This window comes from Brachyhypopomus gauderio, unplaced genomic scaffold (genome assembly GCF_052324685.1).
Source record: "Brachyhypopomus gauderio isolate BG-103 unplaced genomic scaffold, BGAUD_0.2 sc161, whole genome shotgun sequence".
Classification (NCBI taxonomy): Eukaryota; Metazoa; Chordata; class Actinopteri; order Gymnotiformes; family Hypopomidae; genus Brachyhypopomus; species Brachyhypopomus gauderio.
In genome coordinates this window covers 166452-187107 of record NW_027506982.1, presented here as the reverse complement: position 1 = coordinate 187107, position 20656 = coordinate 166452, and the positions used below count along the sequence as shown (strand labels likewise).

The following is a 20656-nucleotide window of genomic DNA, read 5'->3' as shown; positions in this document are numbered from 1 at the left end:
TGAAGTTGCTGACATTATACATTTCAGAGAACATGAACTGTAAAAATGCTTCAGGCTCTGAAACAAGGGTAGTGTTTAATCTGTCAGCTCTCTGGCATAGCTTACCCCAAAGAGAATTCAGAGCCAGCTTCGCCACAGATCTCTTAGCAGGGTTTTGGGTAATATTTTCAGGCTGCAACACGATGCCTTCACGCTGGCTGTACAGACGTATGTACTCGCGTTCGTCATCACCGTTCTTGACCCATGCCGGGTAGCCTGAGCTCTCCTGTTTTGTTTTTAAAAACATCTTGATGTACCCCGAAAAGAGTTCTGAAGAGCTTGCTGGGAAGTGCCACACTTCAAAAATTCTGATAACTGTATACCCCAGCTCCAGAGCTTTCAAAACTTCTATGCTCGACCACGTACCGGTTAGAGCCCGTTCAGCATCACTGTGCTGGCAATTTGACATCCCTGCGATCGCGCATTCTCTACAGAGAGGAAACAACAACTTCCCCCCCACACGGAATGGCAGGACAGGCATCCACAGACCTCTAGGGGGAAGCACTTTGATTCTGAAAATGCCAAAGTAATTCTCCAACGGTTCAAAGTCTTTAAAAATGATCGTTGGGTGCCCCACGGGATATGTTTTTGTCTTATTCACAAACGGATAAAGTGAGGTGAAATCGTAATACTCGATCTTCTCGCCCGGCTGTGCCACATAGTGGAGGTGGAGTGCGTTCGTCCTCCCACCAAACAGCGCATCACGTGGGTTCAGCCGTTCTGGCATGTCGAATGATTTCAGAAAGCATTTCACATCATCATCAGATTTTCTCATTTCCAACCACTCATGCTCCCACAATACAGTCACCTGTACCTTATGGGTGTGTTTCAGGTATTGGATTCTGTCCTGTGTTCTCTCTCTCACCTCCCCGTAAGACATGTCTTTGTATAAGGGATGTTGGGCGTGTGGCGCGAAACACTTTGAACATCCGTGATAAAAACATCCTAAGAATTCAAAGACATTTCCTGACCCATCTCCTGCCTCATAATAACCATCTACCGCGTATCTGCCGAACCATACTTCACCGCCATTGAGAGCGTGTTGTATGTGAATGTTCTGGCTGCGCATTAAGAATTCTAGCCACTGAATAGCGGGTGTAGAAAACGTCTTCTGTCTATTTATATACAGGTCCAAAGGAGGAATGGCTACGGTGTTCCTAGCTAAAAAGAGAGTTCTGAAAATTTTTAAACACACGCTAGCTATAGTGATGCAGCTAAACGGATCAACGTTTGAGTTTTCTAAGATTTCCCGTCTGAAGATCATGCATGCATTTCTCAAAATCTTCACGTCGTTTACACAGTACAATTCTATCTCTTTAGCAAAATCAAAGACACCATCTTTTACAGTCTCATACCAACGGTAAAACTCGTCTCTGTCTTTCCTCATCATGTTGTCAACATCGTAGAATTCGGGGGCGGGGTAAGGCCCCACATACCCTTGATTTTCAGGAATATTAAATCTGTGGGGAAAATGCCCTTTGATTTCTGTCGCGAACCCCATCGCACGCGGCATGGCTGCCAGCCTCATAGGCAGAAAACACAGGCTGTCAATAAACCTCTGATTGAATGCATCATCGGTAAAGCACATCACCTTGCTGCCCTGCGCAATGATGGTGGGAGTAACCCCCTGCTTGACGAGATAGTTGAGCAACAAATACGAGTCGTACCCTTTAGCATTATGAGCTACGAACGTGTACCCTGAAAATTTCTTATTTCTAAACCTAGTGAAGAAATGCTTCACACAATCCTCTCCAGCAGCAGTCCACGTATCTCCTTTAAAATCCATACAGCAGATGAAGTTAGCGACATGTTTACCCGTTTCTTGGTGGCATTCGAAATCATAAAAGATGAGCTTTTCACTAGGCTCTTTCACAGGCAGTGGTTGAATGAAGCACTGGTGATCATGTGACGAATCAATTGTCTCGCCACAGAGCTTACAACGCGGCTCCGCACACTTATGTTTCATGCGGCCTGATAATGGTATGTCAAACACCTTGTTACAGTTACGGCAGTAAAACGCTCTGCTACACAAGCTACTACCCTCCACAGAACCCGTCTGTCGTTTGTGCGCGTCATAACAATAACGTGACCTACACAACCTTTGACAGTCCATGCATCGAGTTAACTTATCCTCACTACGTTTGTAGCATTCAGCGTCAAGACAAACATTACAGTGGTAAACACATTTATGACCTATTTTACGACTGTATGTAGCATAGCAGAATTTACAAAAATATTCACTACCCAACAAGGCCTTGACATTCTTTACACCGTAATAATGATTATTTTGCAGATATATGAAGATCGTTCTATCATGAGGTAACTCGCTGGTTTGAAAAAAACTGTATCCTTTCTTTGACCTGTCACGATACAGAACCACAATTTTACACCCCAGATGCTGTTCAAACAAAGGTATATCAGCAAAACTAACCATATGCTCAGCAGTTAGACCGACATCACGCTGTAAATTGTTAGCAGACGCCTCCACGTCTACAATGTTCATTTCTGGATTCAATAACTGCACTACACATAATGCAAAACACAAGTTATTCCGGTTATGGAAAACATACAACTCTTTAAACTTTTTACAAACAATTTCTGATTCCAGCAGATCAGCTAATTTACGCTTCCTTCCGGCTCCGCCTCTGGGGGCATGAACAATTTGAATAACGATTTCTAATGTATCATCCGATAATATTTCAACTTTACTTTGAATTGCATTTTCAAATAATGCCAGAAAATGATCCATTTCTACCCTGCCATTGACTACAGGTACACGTGACCCCACATCGATCGTATCACCACGTATTGCTACAGTAATCGCATCACAGGCAGAAATTAAGGGGTTAGCTTCGGCCAACAACCCCTCTAGCTGTTCCAAAACCATTACAAAAAATTCAGCAAAGCTATCAACGTTTTGTAGCAGAGCTGAAAAATGTATAGCTCTACGAAGCTCGGTGTTATTAAAACGCGGTCTCTTCACCATACGGGTGTCAGAATCTGCTGAACTAGAGCCACACCCACTCTGCTGAGCGTTAGGCTCGTTGCTAATCAACTCGGCCTCCTCAATACTATCAAACATACGCTCAATTTGGTCAAACAAGCTGTTATCGCTGGAGAGATCAGCCGGTACCCCGTCAATATCATTTAAAATATCTGACAGCTCCTCGACGAAGGAATCTGCCTCATTATAACTGGGGCTAATAGCTACGGGTGTATCCGACAATATTTCTGTGCAGTTAGCGGGCTCATTTAGTGTACCATGCAAAGACCTGGTTGCTGTCCAATTAGAACAACCCTCATCAGCGTCAACATTTAAACTTTGACCCAAAGAAAAATCACAACTAGAAACAATATTGTTCTCAACATCCATCGTCATCAAATTCTGATTTATTTCGTCAAAGACATCAAACGGTGCATTTACAACACTATTCTGTAAACTGAGCAAACTCTGGTTGATTAGATCCAACTCATCAGGCACGCTATGCGGCTCATCAAAACCCCGGTGGTTTGTAGCAGGCAGTATTACATTCGGTAATTCATTTACAACATTGATTAAATCGGTATTTACATAGTTGGATTCTTCAGACATGTTGCTAACAAGGATAAGATTAAAATAAAAAAAACTCAGAAAAAACAAACACAAGAGGTAATAAGCTCGAGCCTACCGCGTGTGAATGTGATCAATGATGCGCCAAAACTCCTGAACAAGGCGTATAGTTGCGAACAAACTGCGGTGTAGCTCCCCCGATAACGCTTCAGATGGTCCGTTCCGTTCACTAAAACCCAGGTCCTCCAAAGCGAAAACCACTGCGTCCTTGGCTTGCATGAATTGAATAAAAAGTTCGGTAGGGTACTCCTCTACACTCCCCAAAAGAATCACGTAGGGTGACTCGGTTTCTTCGTCAGTATATCCGTCTTCGGAGTCCGATGCTGAAAACAAAACATAAAAGAAATGAGTTTCGATTATTCCACGTAAAAGGTAAAATAAAATTAGTTTTTTGTATTTTAAAAATCTTACCGGGAGGCGTGTACCCTGCGTCGTATTCCTCGATATTATCCGGAGCCCCGTAACCCTCCTGCTCGGGATCGATATTAATATCCGAAATATTACCCTCGTCGGATGGTTCTTCTTCAACAGGCGTATCTAATGAAGAAAATATGTAAAATGTTCATTACAGTTAACAACACAAATCACTGATAATTAAAAATAATTATTTTCTCTTTACTTACTAGGTACTTGCAGGGTTAAACGAATTCTGGGCGTCACTATTGCCACCGGCCTCACCACGCTAGATTCTCCAAACACTATAGCTGTAAATAAAATACAAAATGCTCTCAGTAATCGAAAAAACTAAGTACATTTTTTGCGATGTGTAAATTAACTTACGACGTCTTGAAAGCGGTCCGCAGGAACACGGGCAATTGCATAGAGCTGTTTTGAAGAGAAACGCGCGTCGAGTTTAAATCACACTTAAGCCTGGTTTATACTTTCGCGAGTGACTGTAGCGCCCGGCCCTGCCCACCTCGCGCGACCCTGCACGAGCGGTGTAGGCGTTTATACTTTCGCGAACGTCGCTGCAGTGTTCTCCGAAACGATAGGTGGCGATAGGTGGCAGTGGAGAATAAAAAACCCCTGCAAAACCGGTGAAAGAACATTTTACCTGACCAGAGACCGTATATATACACCAGGCATCAAACATAAATATGACTTTGAAATGTTGTCCGAAACTATATGTGGTAGTATAAAGAAACACCCCTCAAAAAAAAGGGAATGAACATTTACCTGACGCATTTTAATGTTGCTTTGTGTTTCAGGTTTGAAAAGTGCTGGAATTTAGGCTAAAGTACATTAAAATGTTGAAATTACGTTAACAAATACGAGCCTCTTGTAATTCCAGGACGAAACATGAGAGAACGTGAAGACGTTAAGATTGGGCGTTTTGAAAATAAACAACCATTAAATAATGTGATAAAAAAGCGAATTATTTCGATTCATTTCGAGTATATGTATAAATATTTAAATTAATTAAGTTTAACGTGCTGGGAAATATTGAAATGGACCTTTAAAGTGACGTACAAGTGCATTAATTCCACCTTGTATAGGCGTATGAACCCGGCAAACATGACTTTGTCCATCGCGCTGAAGCGCGGCGCGCGCGCGAAGTTACAAAATTCTAGAGGTGCACGACCTCGCGCCGCGACAGCGCGCGAGGCCCTCGCGCACGGGCGGAGCCACAGCGATTACGTCATTTTCGCCGCGCGGACCCTCGCGCCGCTCGCGGCGCGTCGAGTATAAACCAGGCTTAAGGCACCCCCCAAAACCCCGCCTATCACCCAGCCCCCCGCATTGCATTCTGGGGCGATACACACGCCACACCCCCCCACTACCCCCTTCACGAACAGTTGAAAAGTTGAAAAGAACTTCTAAAATCTTTTTAAAAAGTAAACGTTTAAAATCTTTTTTTAAGTAAACGTTTAAAAAGTAAATGCTAAATAAAATACTTACTTTCACCCGCTGCATCGCGAGCAACTTCTGACACCATACGATCATCGCCCCCTGCAACAATATATTACAACAGTGAGAAACATAGCATTTAGGAAGAGGTTGGTTATTGATAAATAAAATGTTGTTTGCAAATTTAAAAAAGATTAATCAGACCATCTACAATGAAAATAAAAGTAAATAGTGAAAATCTTTCTTACCGTTAACGCTGTTAGATGCCATGGTTTTCTTGCGCTTTTTCGTTCTCGGCAACGCAGGAAAAAAGATACACTTCTCTTTGCTTTTTAGTAACGAATTTATACAGAAAAGCCACGCAGGTTTTACGGGGGAAATCCCGCGTAAAAAAATCTGCTTTGTTCGCGAGAAGCCACTCCCCCATGAATTAAACTGCATGAACTCAGTTGATTAAGATAACGGCCGATCCACGAGACTTTTCTAGGTTGTAAATATTTTAAGACAATTAAACTTTTTACTTATCTAAAATATATTTATTTTCCATGGAAGACACTATCTGTGTGAAGTTGATGCAGACAGGTGATTGCAACGGTAATTGCGTTAAGATGACTCAGACCATCTAAACTAATTTAGATAAAGGGGTCTCACTAAGGTCCTGATCAAACGGCTCTCTACACCCATATCAGCTATGAACCACAGGACGTTTTAGGCTGTAAATATTTTAAGGTAATTAAACTTTATTTCTCTAAAATATTTTCCATGGAAGACACTATCTGTGTGAAGTCGGTGCAGACAGGTGATTGAAATGGTAATTGCGTTAGATGGCTCAGACCATCTAAACTAATTTAGATAAAGGGGTCTCACGATGGTCCTGATCAAACGACTCTCTACAGCCATATGTTTCTGATAAAAATCAACTAATTTAAATTAGAGACACTCTGGTTTGGGACACACAGCTCATACTTCAAAAGACCATATGATTTTGGATAGCACACACACCTAGGCACATGCTCTCACACACACACACACACACACACACACACACACACATAGGCACGTGCCCTCACATACCTAGGCACGCGCCCTCACTCACACACACACCTGGACACACACACACACGCATCAAAGACAGGATCACTATCTGGTTACAGACACAGGATGATCCCTAATACATTAGATTGGTGGGAGTCAATTGTTTAGGGGGGGGCTATCCACGCTCTTACCTATCACACACAAACATAGTTTAAAGCACAATGGAGACGGTGATCTCCCCATTCACAACACCCTCCTTGCCACGCTGCCCCACTCAGACGCTCCGGCATCCCACACAGGCCCTCACACACACACACACACACACATAGACACGTGCCCTCACACACACACACACACACACACACACACACACACACACACACACTACTTCAAAGAGGAGCATTTAGGGACTCCTGATAAAAAACAATTACTATTAGATCTCATCCCCACTATGTACAGAACACGATAAGGGGGAGGGGTCATAAAAATTTATTGGGGTCATAAAGTTTTATTGGGGGGCAATAAACCTGTCAAGACGGCTTTGATAACAAAGTTACATGTACCCCATCCTATTTTATATATGCTATATAAATAAAATTTGATTGATTGAATTTGATTGATACAGCATAGTAAGTAACATAATATTTTTTTGCAGTGTTTATGCTTGTGTTTGACTGATATTCACGGATTGCTGTGAACCATTATCACGGGTCCAATCACCTTTTATTGTTCCCGTGTATGCATGGGATTAGCCCGGTTTCGGTTTCGGCGTTATGTGTGAAGCGCCACCTATTATAATAAAGTATAATTAGTATGCGCTGTTGTGGGTGTGTTCTTCAGAGTCATGATAAAAGCTGAAACCCAAAGGCAGGCGACTTACATTTTCACTACTATCCTGTGTGGAGACGACGCAAAACACCATGGCAAGACAGAGGACGTTCACCGGTCAAGAAGTTGCGGTTTTGCTGACCAACGAGGACTGCTGTGAGTCCGATGCGGGAGAAGGACCCTCCTGTTTTTTGACCAGCGATTCATCCGATGAAGAAAGAAGCAGTACATCAGATGAGGTACAACAGAGCCCTCCAAGGAAGAGACGGACACAGGCTGACACCACACCTGCACCAACTGTACGGGCAAAAGATGGAACTGTTTGGGAGAAGGTTGGCATCGCACGCTCTCGTGTCAGCAGCTGTTCGCCTAATTCAACATTCGTTGAGCCGTCCGGGCCTACAGAGCATGCAAAGGTATAGTAACTTCATATTTCTTTCCAGTGTTTCTGCTTGTGTTTGAATGATATTTAGTACGTGTAATTTACCTAGCGTCATTTGTTTACTTTTACTAATACAGCGTAGGATCACAAGCAGACTGCAGAGTTTTCTGTGTTTGCTCAACATGGAGATGCTGCGAATCATCACAGACTGCACTGTCCATGAAGCCCGCAGAACAGACAGCAGCTGGAGTTTGTCGGTCAGCGAGTTCATGGCATTCGTAGCAATCCTATTTCTACGAGCAGTCCTCTGTCCAGTTGGAGCGATGTCGGACTGTTGGTCGGCAATGTTCGCTGTGCCTTCGATCCAGGAGACAATGGCACGGGACCGCTACGAAGAAATCATGCGGTACTTGCGCTTTGATAATAAGGACACCCGTGCGGAGCGTGCAAAGAACGACAGATTTGCTGCGATCTCGGACATCTGGCAGCGATTTGTGAACAACTGCATTTTGTGCTATACCCCAGGCAAGGAACTGACAGTCGACGAGCAGCTGTTTCCGACCAAGGTTCGCTGTCCATTCACCCAGTACATTGCCTCAAAGCCAGACAAGTTTGGAATAAAGTTTTGGGTTGCTTCTGAGTTGAACACAAAGTACATGTGCAACGCCATTCCATAACTTGGAAAGGACCCCGATCGTCCCAAGGGGGAAAGAGTGTCCGAGAATGTGGTGATGAAGCTTATGAAGCCATACCTGGGCAAGGGCAGAACTGTAGCCACAGACAATTTTTTCACATCTCTTTCCCTGGCTAAGAAGCTGCTGGAATGTAACACGACTCTGCTTGGGACAATGAACAAGATTCGCCGAGAAGTTCCTTTGGAAGCCAAAAACGCCAAGGGACATGAGAAGTTGTCAATGGAGGTGTACAGATCCGATGATGCGCTTCTGACGGTGTATGCCTCCAAGCCCAACAAAACAGTTTGCGTTCTGAGCACTATGCACACGCACGTGGAGATTGCAGACGACCGCAAAAGGAAGCCAAACACTGTGACGGACTACAACCGGACGAAGGTATGCATGTGTTGGCATTGATAAATCAATTTATCATACATGAATGAATTTATTCAAAATATAACATGTACTTCTTTGTATTTGTTCTTTGCAGTGCGCCGTTGACATCATGGACCAGAAGGCACATGCATACACAGTGCGCGCAGGAACATGCCGGTGGCCCGTTGCAGTTGCCCGTTGCCCGTTTTATAACATACTTGACCTGGCAGCGATGAACGCGCATGTTTTGTACACGGCATGTACGGGGTCCACAGAGAGTAGGAGAGTTTTTATGTGTGCTCTTGCTGAGGAACTCCGTCTTCGTTTCCTACAGAAAAAGGAGTTGAAGAGAACGCCACGTCCTTCGCCTGCTCCTGGAAAGAAGACTACGTGTCAGGTGCAGACAAACTGCAACCGGAACCACAGCATAACCCCGTGCGCTGCATGCGGCAAGTACACCTGTCGCAAGTGTAGGGCAGAGTGTCCCTGGCTGTGTGGCAACTGTGTACCTAAAACTACATGAAGGTACGTCGATAAGTATATTTATATATATATATGAATGAATGAATGTTTCAATTTATATAGCGCCTTATCTAAATACCCAAGGCGCTTTACAATTGTTAACACAGCTACATTACAGACAACCAATCACACACACACATATATACACACACACACTATTATTTGAACATAACCAAAAATCTCTTCTCTTTCTGTTCCACAGTCGCACATCATGAAACCCGGTGTCACGGTCTGCCCCGCATCTCCTGCCATTTCATGTCTGTTTCCGTGTTAGTCCTCTGTTTATTTCTCGTGGTGGTTGCTGGTTATTTTTCTCATGGTTGCTGGAATTGGATTCCCGTTCTGTTATGACCCATGCCTGTGATATTTTCACAGAATCAATTTATACATGAATGAATTCATTCTAAATATAACATGTACGTCTGTGCGTGCATACACAGTGCGCGCAGGAACACGCCGGTGGCCCGTTGACCTTGGCAGCGATGAACGATGAACCTGCCACAAATGTAAGAAAGAGGGTCCCTGGCTGGTACACAAGAATGAATTCGTTCAAAATATAACATGTACTTTGTTCTTTGCAGTGCGCCGTTGACAGACATCATGAAGGTGCGTGCATACACAGTGCGTGCAGGAACACGCCGGTGGCCCGTTGCATGCGGCGAGTACACCCTGGCTGTGTAGCAACTGTTGGCTACAACTACATGAAGGTACGTTGATAAGTAGGCCTACATACGTAACACCACATATGTTACGTATTTTTGTCTTCTGAAAGATTTTATTCAAAATGTAAGGTGTACTTTGAATTGTTCTCCACAGCATCAACGCATGTGTTGCATGCGGCAAGTGCATCTGGCGAGTACACCCTCAACTTCAAGACACCCTCAACTTTCTTGACATTCCACTTCAAGAAACCCGGAATAGACATCCATGTTTGATCAAAATAAAGTTGTTTTACAGCACATGAATTTGTTCTTCCTGTCTTTTCCTCTCTTTTTCCAGTCTGCTGTTTAGATCACAACATTTATATAATTGCGCCATATAATTTCTTAGCTTTTCAAACGCGAATTCAAACGCGGAAACAGAAAGTGTAACAAATATTATATAGTGTAGTAAATATACAAAGAGCTTCAAACAATATACAAAGAGGTTCAAACTATTTTATTTATTTTTATTGTTTGACGGGACTCATTTGAGAAACTGTCGTCTCTACGTGCGCTTGAATTGTACCTTTTGAAACACGAGTCTACAAAATTTCCGCTGTTTGTTGTAGGATCGGTAACATATACAGTCTGCTTGTTTGTAACCAAGTTTTTCGTGAAGTATCACGTTTGGTGCTTTGTATGAGCTTGGAGGTGAGCCGCTTGTGCTTTGGCAGGCGTATGAGCTTGGGGGTGAGACGCTACTTTCCTAGATTATATTTTCAAGGCCCACAGTGTAAACAATTTCAAGGATTTATTTTTATTATTTTTATAATTACCACCACTCCTCTAAGTGTCCCAGAGCCAAGCTCTCTAGCTGCTGTCAGCTTGTCCAGTTTTAGCTATCCAAATACCTCTCCGTTTCACTGGCATGTCTACCTCACTCAAGTCACTTCGCTGTATGTGTGTGCTATTTATAACTACTCCATCCAAGTCTCTTTTAAAATGCAGTTTACACTTCACCCCACGGCATGCGTTCCCTTTTTTAGCCTTAAATACTAATATCCAGTGTCACGGGTAACTCGCGCGTTTTAAACTCCACGTCTTCGATTTTATCTATTTGTACGATTCCTGTTTTTACATTAATTCCTGGATAACTTAGTTAGTGGGCATTACCGAGTTTAACTCATACGGTGGCTGTGGTGTATCTTCCTGAATATCTGTTGTGTAGACCCAACTCCTTCTAGTTGGTTATGAACAACCCCCAAACAGTATTTGTACATGTGTCACAGAGCTAAATCTTCTCAGCGTTTGATAATTTTACGAGTTATTTTATTTTTATTTTTTTTGGCCCACCTCCACCCCCCCATCTTTGGAGGACAACTTTGTTTTAATACCAAATAATAGATCAAATAATAACAATTCTGTATAATAAAGTGATGACAATTATTGGGTTTAGGTGGACCATGAGAGGATAGAATATAGAAAGAAAAGAAGGGAGAGAGAGAAAAAGAGAAAAGAGAAGGGCGGGGAAGAAAAAAAAACATACATACATATATACAAATATATACATATATATACACACGCATATATATATATATATATAAAAAAAAGATATATATATAAAAAAAAAAAAACCAACCAGCTCAAATGACCACTGCAAAGTAGAGCAGAAAGTGTACCCAAGACATACAGCACAAATGACTGATGTATATGTATGTATGAATGTGTGTTTATGTGAAACACAAAAGTGCAACATAGGATAAATGTACAGAATGTACTTGCCAGCGAGGGTAGAGAGCTGCGACAACTTCCCCACAGAGGCCAGAGGTAGGCAGAGAAAGGCCCGGGAATCCCACCCGCCCACGGCCCCCCCAGGAGCTGTGGAGTCCCAGGACCGCACTTCCCGGTGACCCCCACACGCCCGCCCCAGCCCGGGTGGGAAAGGGAGACCCCGGACAGCGCCCCCCCAGCCAAGGAGTGCAGGTCCAGGGGAACCAGAGGAAACAGAGCCCCCCCGCCATGGGCCAGTAACAAAGCCCCAGCGCCACGCACCCCGGGGAACCATCCCCCACCCGGCAGGGCCCCCATCCCGCCGAGGAGTTCCGCGCTGCCCCGGACCACAACCGCCCAGGGGAGCGGGCCAACCACCCCCACGCCGGAGCACCAATCCAGGCCCCGGAACCCCAAGGCACCCCTCCTCTGGAGTAGAGCAGTAATCACAGGGGAGCAGCCGGGAGAGGACCGGGCACAATAAGCCCCAGACCCAGAACCAACCGGCCCCACACATACACTCTTACTTACATTCACCCCCTACATACCTGCACACTACCCTTTATATACACCCTTACCATGTATACACCTACACCCATCCTCACCCTCATATGTAGACCCTCACATATCTACACCTACACACACATGTACATTCACCTCAACATACATTCCCACACACGTTCACCCACACCCATATACACTTTTGCGGACATATATACCCCCACATATGTACTCACACATTCACCCCAATGGATACACACGTCCCCATATCCCCCCACCCAACACGTACTCATCTACCTATACCAACAGAGACAAGGACAAAAACACACATTCATCCAAACTAACACCCTCTCTGCGGCGGGGGCAAATGGCCGGACCAGCAAGGACCGGCAGCAGCCCCAGGACGCCCCCAGCAGGGAGCAGGAAACGGGTGAAGGAAGGCCTTCCCACCCCTCCACCCCCAGTACTGTGTTGTGTGTAAGTGTTGGTGTATATGCATGTGTGGTAGTGTGTGATACTATGGTGCAGTTAAAATTGAGGGGACAGGTGCTGGGACAAACGTGGGCAAGGGCCTGGGCCACTGGACAATGCGTGTTCACACCGTCCCCTCAAAGGCCCTCAATGTCTAAAGTGCAGTAAAAACTGAGGGACAGACAGTGGTGAGGAGACGGGTGAACCATGGCAGCAGGCCCACCTCGCCAACCTCTGGGTACGTGCCTGTCCCCCAGGATCCAAAATGTAAAAGGACTGTGTGTGTGTGTGTGTGGGGGGGGTGGGTGGGTGTAAATGCGTAGGTCCAGAGGAAATGGTCCTCTGGAAGAGGAGAGCCTGCTTGCTAGCTGGCTCATTAGGTACCGAGCTTCGCCTGCCGACGCTGTTGCGGAGCGAATTTTGATTGTTTCTCTAAAGTGTGATAATCTGTTTACGTACTAATCTTTACTTTTTGCCTCCCTAGACAACTATTACAGGTAGTGCTTCCACTATCAAGACAGTTGACTACTCTCTTCGACTGGAAACATCTTCGACATTTTGACATCCTAACCGAAGCTAAGTATTTCATCATGTCTGAGTTGCTTGTTGCTTGTGTTGAGTGTGGCATGTATAGCTACTCTTCTTCCGTCAGTAGTGATAATAATAATTATATTTGTGTGAAGTGTAGGTTAGTTATTAGTATGACGGAGAAGATTTCGCTTTTAGAGGAGCGCATCCGGGCTTTAGAAAGTCCTAGAGAGTTTGTACCAGCTACAGCAGCTAGCGTAGCAGGCCCGGGTTGCACAGCTGTAGCTAGCGAGCCCTCAGCTCCGGCATTAGAGCCCTCGCAGCGGGGCGAATGGGTGACGTCTCGGCGGCATAACCGTAGGGCTGAGCACCGTCCTTCTCAGGTTCCCGTGTCAAACAGGTTTGCCCCACTCAGTAATACACCGACTGAGCGACCTGTTAAAAGAGCTCTGGTGATAGGAGATTCACAGCTCAGACACGTGAACGTAGCGACTAGTTTAGAGACACCAGCGGCCATAGTCAAGTGTATCCCGGGGGCTAGAGCGCCTGACATCAGGGCTAATCTTAAGGTGCTGGCTAAACGTAAATATTCTAAGATAGTTATACACGTCGGCACCAATGATGTGGGATTGAGACAGTCTGAGATCACCAAGGATAATGTTAAAGAGGTGTGCGAGTTAGCGGGGACGATGTCAGATGCCGTAATATGCTCTGGTCCCATTCCAGTTCGGCGTGGCGCTGAAACCTACAGCAGGTTATGGGCGTTGCACCGCTGGATGTCTAAATGGTGCTCAGATAACAAAGTGGGTTATATAGATAATTGGTCACGTTTTGAGGGCAGGCCTGTCCTTTTGAAGCGAGACGGCATTCACCCATCTTGGGAGGGTGCTGCTCTCATTTCTCGTAGGCTTAATAGTGGTAGTGTAGGTGTAGTTAATGGGGATTGACAAACCAGAGCCGAGGCCAGGCAGCAGACAAACAGGCTAAACCGACTGTCTGCGAGCTGCAAAGAGACATCACCTAGGTCACACCAGATTGAAACGGTGTCTGTTCCTCGAGTACCAAAAAATAATTCTCGTGAAGTTAGTAGACAAAATTTTATCAATGTTAAATTCAACTATGCTCCCTCAGAGAGCAGTTTAAATCTGAAACTAGGACTACTAAATATTAGATCCCTGTCATCTAAAGCATTGCTTGTTAATGAAATGATTACCAATCATGATCTATGCATGCTTTGCTTGACGGAAACCTGGACCCGACCAGACGACTATATGGCCCTAAATGAAGCTTCTCCCTCTGGCTATAGATATGTCCATAACCCCCGTCCAAATGGTCGAGGAGGTGGGGTCGCCACAATATATGACTCGGATATAGGCATTTCTCAAAAATTTGGCTTCAAGTTTAATTCTCTGGAAGAGGAGAGCCTGCTTGCTAGCTGGCTCATTAGGTACCGAGCTTCGCCTGCCGACGCTGCTTCCTGCCGACGCTGTTGCGGAGCGAATTTTGATTGTTTCTCTAAAGTGTGATAATCTGTTTACGTACTAATCTTTACTTTTTGCCTCCCTAGACAACTATTACAGGTAGTGCTTCCACTATCAAGACAGTTGACTACTCTCTTCGACTGGAAACATCTTCGACATTTTGACATCCTAACCGAAGCTAAGTATTTCATCATGTCTGAGTTGCTTGTTGCTTGTGTTGAGTGTGGCATGTATAGCTACTCTTCTTCCGTCAGTAGTGATAATAATAATTATATTTGTGTGAAGTGTAGGTTAGTTATTAGTATGACGGAGAAGATTTCGCTTTTAGAGGAGCGCATCCGGGCTTTAGAAAGTCCTAGAGAGTTTGTACCAGCTACAGCAGCTAGCGTAGCAGGCCCGGGTTGCACAGCTGTAGCTAGCGAGCCCTCAGCTCCGGCATTAGAGCCCTCGCAGCGGGGCGAATGGGTGACGTCTCGGCGGCATAACCGTAGGGCTGAGCACCGTCCTTCTCAGGTTCCCGTGTCAAACAGGTTTGCCCCACTCAGTAATACACCGACTGAGCGACCTGTTAAAAGAGCTCTGGTGATAGGAGATTCACAGCTCAGACACGTGAACGTAGCGACTAGTTTAGAGACACCAGCGGCCATAGTCAAGTGTATCCCGGGGGCTAGAGCGCCTGACATCAGGGCTAATCTTAAGGTGCTGGCTAAACGTAAATATTCTAAGATAGTTATACACGTCGGCACCAATGATGTGGGATTGAGACAGTCTGAGATCACCAAGGATAATGTTAAAGAGGTGTGCGAGTTAGCGGGGACGATGTCAGATGCCGTAATATGCTCTGGTCCCATTCCAGTTCGGCGTGGCGCTGAAACCTACAGCAGGTTATGGGCGTTGCACCGCTGGATGTCTAAATGGTGCTCAGATAACAAAGTGGGTTATATAGATAATTGGTCACGTTTTGAGGGCAGGCCTGTCCTTTTGAAGCGAGACGGCATTCACCCATCTTGGGAGGGTGCTGCTCTCATTTCTCGTAGGCTTAATAGTGGTAGTGTAGGTGTAGTTAATGGGGATTGACAAACCAGAGCCGAGGCCAGGCAGCAGACAAACAGGCTAAACCGACTGTCTGCGAGCTGCAAAGAGACGTCACCTAGGTCACACCAGATTGAAACGGTGTCTGTTCCTCGAGTACCAAAAAATAATTCTCGTGAAGTTAGTAGACAAAATTTTATCAATGTTAAATTCAACTATGCTCCCTCAGAGAGCAGTTTAAATCTGAAACTAGGACTACTAAATATTAGATCCCTGTCATCTAAAGCATTGCTTGTTAATGAAATGATTACCAATCATGATCTATGCATGCTTTGCTTGACGGAAACCTGGACCCGACCAGACGACTATATGGCCCTAAATGAAGCTTCTCCCTCTGGCTATAGATATGTCCATAACCCCCGTCCAAATGGTCGAGGAGGTGGGGTCGCCACAATATATGACTCGGATATAGGCATTTCTCAAAAATTTGGCTTCAAGTTTAATTCTTTTGAACACCTCATCCTCACTGTATCAAATGTTTCAAATTTAACAAGCAACAAAGTGTCACAGTCGTTTATGTTAATTACTATTTACCGCCCCCCTGGTTCATACTCTGAGTTCTTGCAGGAGTTTTCAGACACCCTGTCTCATGTAGTGCTATCAGCCGATAAGGTGATTATAGTGGGTGATTTTAATATCCATTTTGAAAATCTGTGTGACTCTTTTAGCATTCATTTTCAAGCAATTCTTGATTCAATGGGTATCACTCAGAATGTGGTGGGTCCTACGCATAACTGTAGTCATACTTTAGACTTGGTCTTGTCATTTGGTATTGACATATCCAGTTTAGCAATTCTTCCTCAGAGTGAGGCTGTTTCTGACCACAGCCTCATAACGTACGAGTTGTGTTTAACTGACTGTGTTCATTGGCCACCCCGCTATCAAATTAAACGAGCTATAACACCCAGCACCATAGCCGCGCTCACTGATATTTTACCGGGTCTGACAAACACTGATCCACTTGTAGCTCCGGAAGGACTAGAGCGTTTCACCGAGCATGTCGAGACTTCCCTTCGTACAGCTTTAGACAAAGTTGCACCACTACGATATAAGAGAGCCACGGAGAGAAGAATAGCGCCATGGTACAATGAGCACACGCGTAGCCTCAAACGAGCCGCGCGGATCCTGGAACGTAAATGGCGAAATATGAAGTTAGAAGTGTATAGACTATCATGGAAAAGCAGCCTTATTGAATATAAGCATGCCCTCCATACGGCAAAGTCCTTATACTTATCGGCCTTAATAGAAAAACATAAAAACAATTCAGGACTCCTTTTTAAAACTGTTTCCAGCCTTACGAGGAGTCATGAACTAAACAATTCTCTTATTCCACTAGAGTGTAGCAGTAACAATTTTATGAAATTCTTTAATGATAAGATTGATAAAATTAGGGAAAACATTAGTAGTGCTATCTCAGAGCCTGTCAACATGCCAATGCACCTTGACAGCTGTCTGGTCAGCTCTGATACCCTGTTAGAGTCCTTCTCCCCAATTGGTCGTGAGGAGCTTATTTCACTGGTGAAATCTGCTAAACCCTCCACATGCATACTAGATGCTGTACCAACACATCTACTTAAAGAATTACTGCACAGCAATGTAGAATCGTTGCTTACTATAATAAATTATTCTCTGAGCCTGGGCTACGTTCCCAGTTCATTTAAACTTGCAGTCATCAAGCCGCTAATTAAAAAACCTGGTCTTAACCCCCAAGAACTGTCCAACTATAGGCCAATTTCTAATCTATCATTCATATCCAAAATTTTAGAGAAAGTAGTTTCTTCACAACTCTTTTCCTTCAGTCTGGATTTAGAGCTCATCACAGCACTGAAACAGCACTAACTAAAGTACTGAATGATCTCTTAATATCCTCTGATAAAGGACACATTTCGTTTCTCATACTGCTAGACCTCAGTGCTGCTTTTGACACCATTGATCATAATATTCTACTTAATAGACTGGAGACACTCATTGGCATAAGAGGTCAAGCACTCTCCTGGTTCAGGTCCTACCTGACAGATCGTTACCAATTTGTGCTAGTAAATAACGAATGCTCTGAGCATTCCAAAGTAAAGTATGGTGTCCCACAAGGATCTGTACTGGGCCCCATATTATTCTCATTATATATGCTACCACTGGGCACTATCATTCGTAGGCATGGTATTAGCTTCCATTGCTACGCAGATGATACTCAGTTGTATATATCTTCTAATCTAGATGATACCACCACAACTCTCAAGATTGAGAACTGCGTCCAGGATATTAAAAACTGGATGGCGTCTAATTTTCTTAAACTAAATTCTGACAAGACTGAGGTACTGATTCTTGGGCCTAAAGCTGTTAGAAGCAATTGGGCTGATATTCCCCTTACCCTAGATGGTTTTTCAGTAACACCAAAATCTACTGCAAAAAGTTTAGGTGTCACTATTGATTCTGATCTTTTATTTGACACACATGTATGCAATGTCACTAAGGCTGCCTTTTTCCATTTACGTAATATTGCCAAGCTGAGACACTTACTTTCATTAGCTGATGCAGAGAAGCTAGTTCATGCTTTTGTCTCGTCGAGATTGGACTACTGTAATAGTCTTCTAATTGGATGCTCTAAACAGTCCATAAAGAAGCTACAACTTGTACAAAATGCCGCAGCTAGAGTCCTAACCAAGGCTAGGAAATTCGATCATATTAGTCCCACTCTCGCCGCACTACACTGGCTGCCGATTAAATATCGCATTGAATTTAATGTTCTCCTGTTAACCTATAAGGCGTTAAATGGTCTTGCCCCACAATATCTGAGTGAACTCATTGATTACTACAACCCATCTCGCCCTTTGCGCTCCCAAAATGAACTCTCCTAGTTCCAAAAATTAGTAAAACTACAGCCGGAGGCAGAGCTTTCTCTTTTAAAGCCCCTCAATTATGGAATAGCCTTCCAGCTCCAATCCTATGGTGTTAAATTGGGGACAAATGTTTTGTTCATTTGAAAATGAGATCTGAAACTGAAAGTTATAGTGTTGAGCCTGAACATCGAAAAATACCACAATCGATTCAAAATAAAAATAAGTGAAGCAAATGTTGTTTCAGTTTAAATACAATTTTGATTCAATTCTGTATTTATTTTGAATAAATTATTTTTTTTTTCAAGTTTCAGGTTGCTGTATATTTTGATATTTGAGGTTTAATGTATTTCAGATTTCAGACTTTTTTTGTCAGATTCAGATCTTATTTTTTTGAGTTTCGGATCTTTTTTTTCACTTTCACATATTTTTTTCAAGTTTCGAAGCTGTTTTTTTCAGTTTCAGATCTTCTTTTCAGTTCAGACTTTTGGCCCCGATCTAACGTGAGGGGCGTGGTATTAACGGATAGGGGCGTGGCCAAACGAGTGACAGCACAGCAAATCATTCCTGAGAGCCTTCCACAATGTTGCCTGATCAAAAAATGACAGTCTTTTACACTTTATATTGAAATAAATGCAGCAATGAAAGAGTCCTGTTAAGCGAGACTGTCTGGAAAGGATTTATGTTAATAACTTAGATACACTGTGATGATTGTTCAGACTAATGTTTCCAGCTTTGCACCTAGCACTTCGCGCTCGTCACTGTTTTGAACGCAGCGCGGTGACTCCTCGCCATGGCGTCTGCTCCACCAGGACACGGTGCTGGATCCAGCACACAGGTAAAGTAGTGTTAGGTCATTTTTGAACAGACAATCTTAAAGTTATTTTGTGACATGCGGATATAAATAAAACACTTGCCAATGTAGGTTTGGATCGGGGAATTGGTGCCAAAGATAGAAATTAAGCATAGGGCTAGGCACTAACTTACTTCAGCCTGTTAGTTGCTAGTGTTCATGACTTCTACACTCCTTACACTTGTTCAGCGTACGTGTTTGCTTTTAATGTGTTGTGTTAGTTAGTAAACATTTTGTCTGCCAGAATGTCGACCGTAATTCAGCAGTCGCTGCAGCTGCACAGAGCCTAATAAGTGCGCTTTTGGTTTCTATGCATACCTGTTAAACGTTAATTCTGAGACAACACCAAACTCTTCAGAAGATGAGATGAGATTATATTATTTAATGTAATGATATACACATCATACAGTGGGATGATTTTAAGAAGTATAACATACACAACACAATCTTCCCTCAACAGTACAGTTTTATTCTGGTACTCTGGTTCTGAGCAAGTTATGTTATGGTCAGTGTCTTTCACGTTTACCCACTTTGCATATATAATAAGTAATAACTTAGCTTATTGCTTCTAATGTGTTTGATATTTTTTGTTTCAAACCAGTACAGTAATGTACAATTCTGTTTTTGTTGTAGATGCAGTTGAAAAGGGACTTTTTTCAGAGACTACTGACTAATGTTTCCTGGGTCATGCAAAGACTGCCCCTAGATTTGGATTATTTACAGTTTGTCATCAACCAGGAGATGATTATTTTTAGATCGTTGTTGGGCCAGGTTGAGATGCCAGAGGATATCGTAAGTTCTTTGACTGAGCTGTCAATGCTTCTCAGTGTAATGGACAATGGTAATCATGTCCCTCAAGTGCCAGTGTTGCAAGGACATATGGGTCGGCCAAAATATTGTGTACCTCCTCAGCAACTAAAACACCTAGTACAGATATCCCTCCCAGTGTCGCACATCGCAGAACTTCTGGGTGTATCTAAAAAGACACTGAAACGGCGGATGGATGAGAATGGCCTTTCCGTAAAGCAAACGTACAGTGATCTTACCGATGAACAACTAGACAGTTTGGTGAGGTCAGTCAAGGCCAGGTCACCACATGTTGGTTACAGAATGATGAAGGGTATCTTGCAGGCCATGGGTCACCGTGTCCAGTGGAAAAGGGTGTTTTCATG

At 43.8% G+C, this 20656-nt stretch overlaps 1 long non-coding RNA gene across 1 annotated transcript; it reads right to left on the bottom strand.

Moving 5' to 3' along the window:
• Positions 1 to 3037: 3037 nt before the first annotated feature.
• On the bottom strand, positions 3038 to 4495 carry LOC143501203 (uncharacterized). The gene is made up of 3 exons (XR_013126847.1): positions 4273 to 4495; positions 4061 to 4186; positions 3038 to 3972 (listed from the first exon to the last, which is right to left on the bottom strand). It is a non-coding gene; the product is annotated as an uncharacterized LOC143501203 (long non-coding RNA).
• Between the last annotated feature and the right edge of the window lie 16161 nt (positions 4496 to 20656).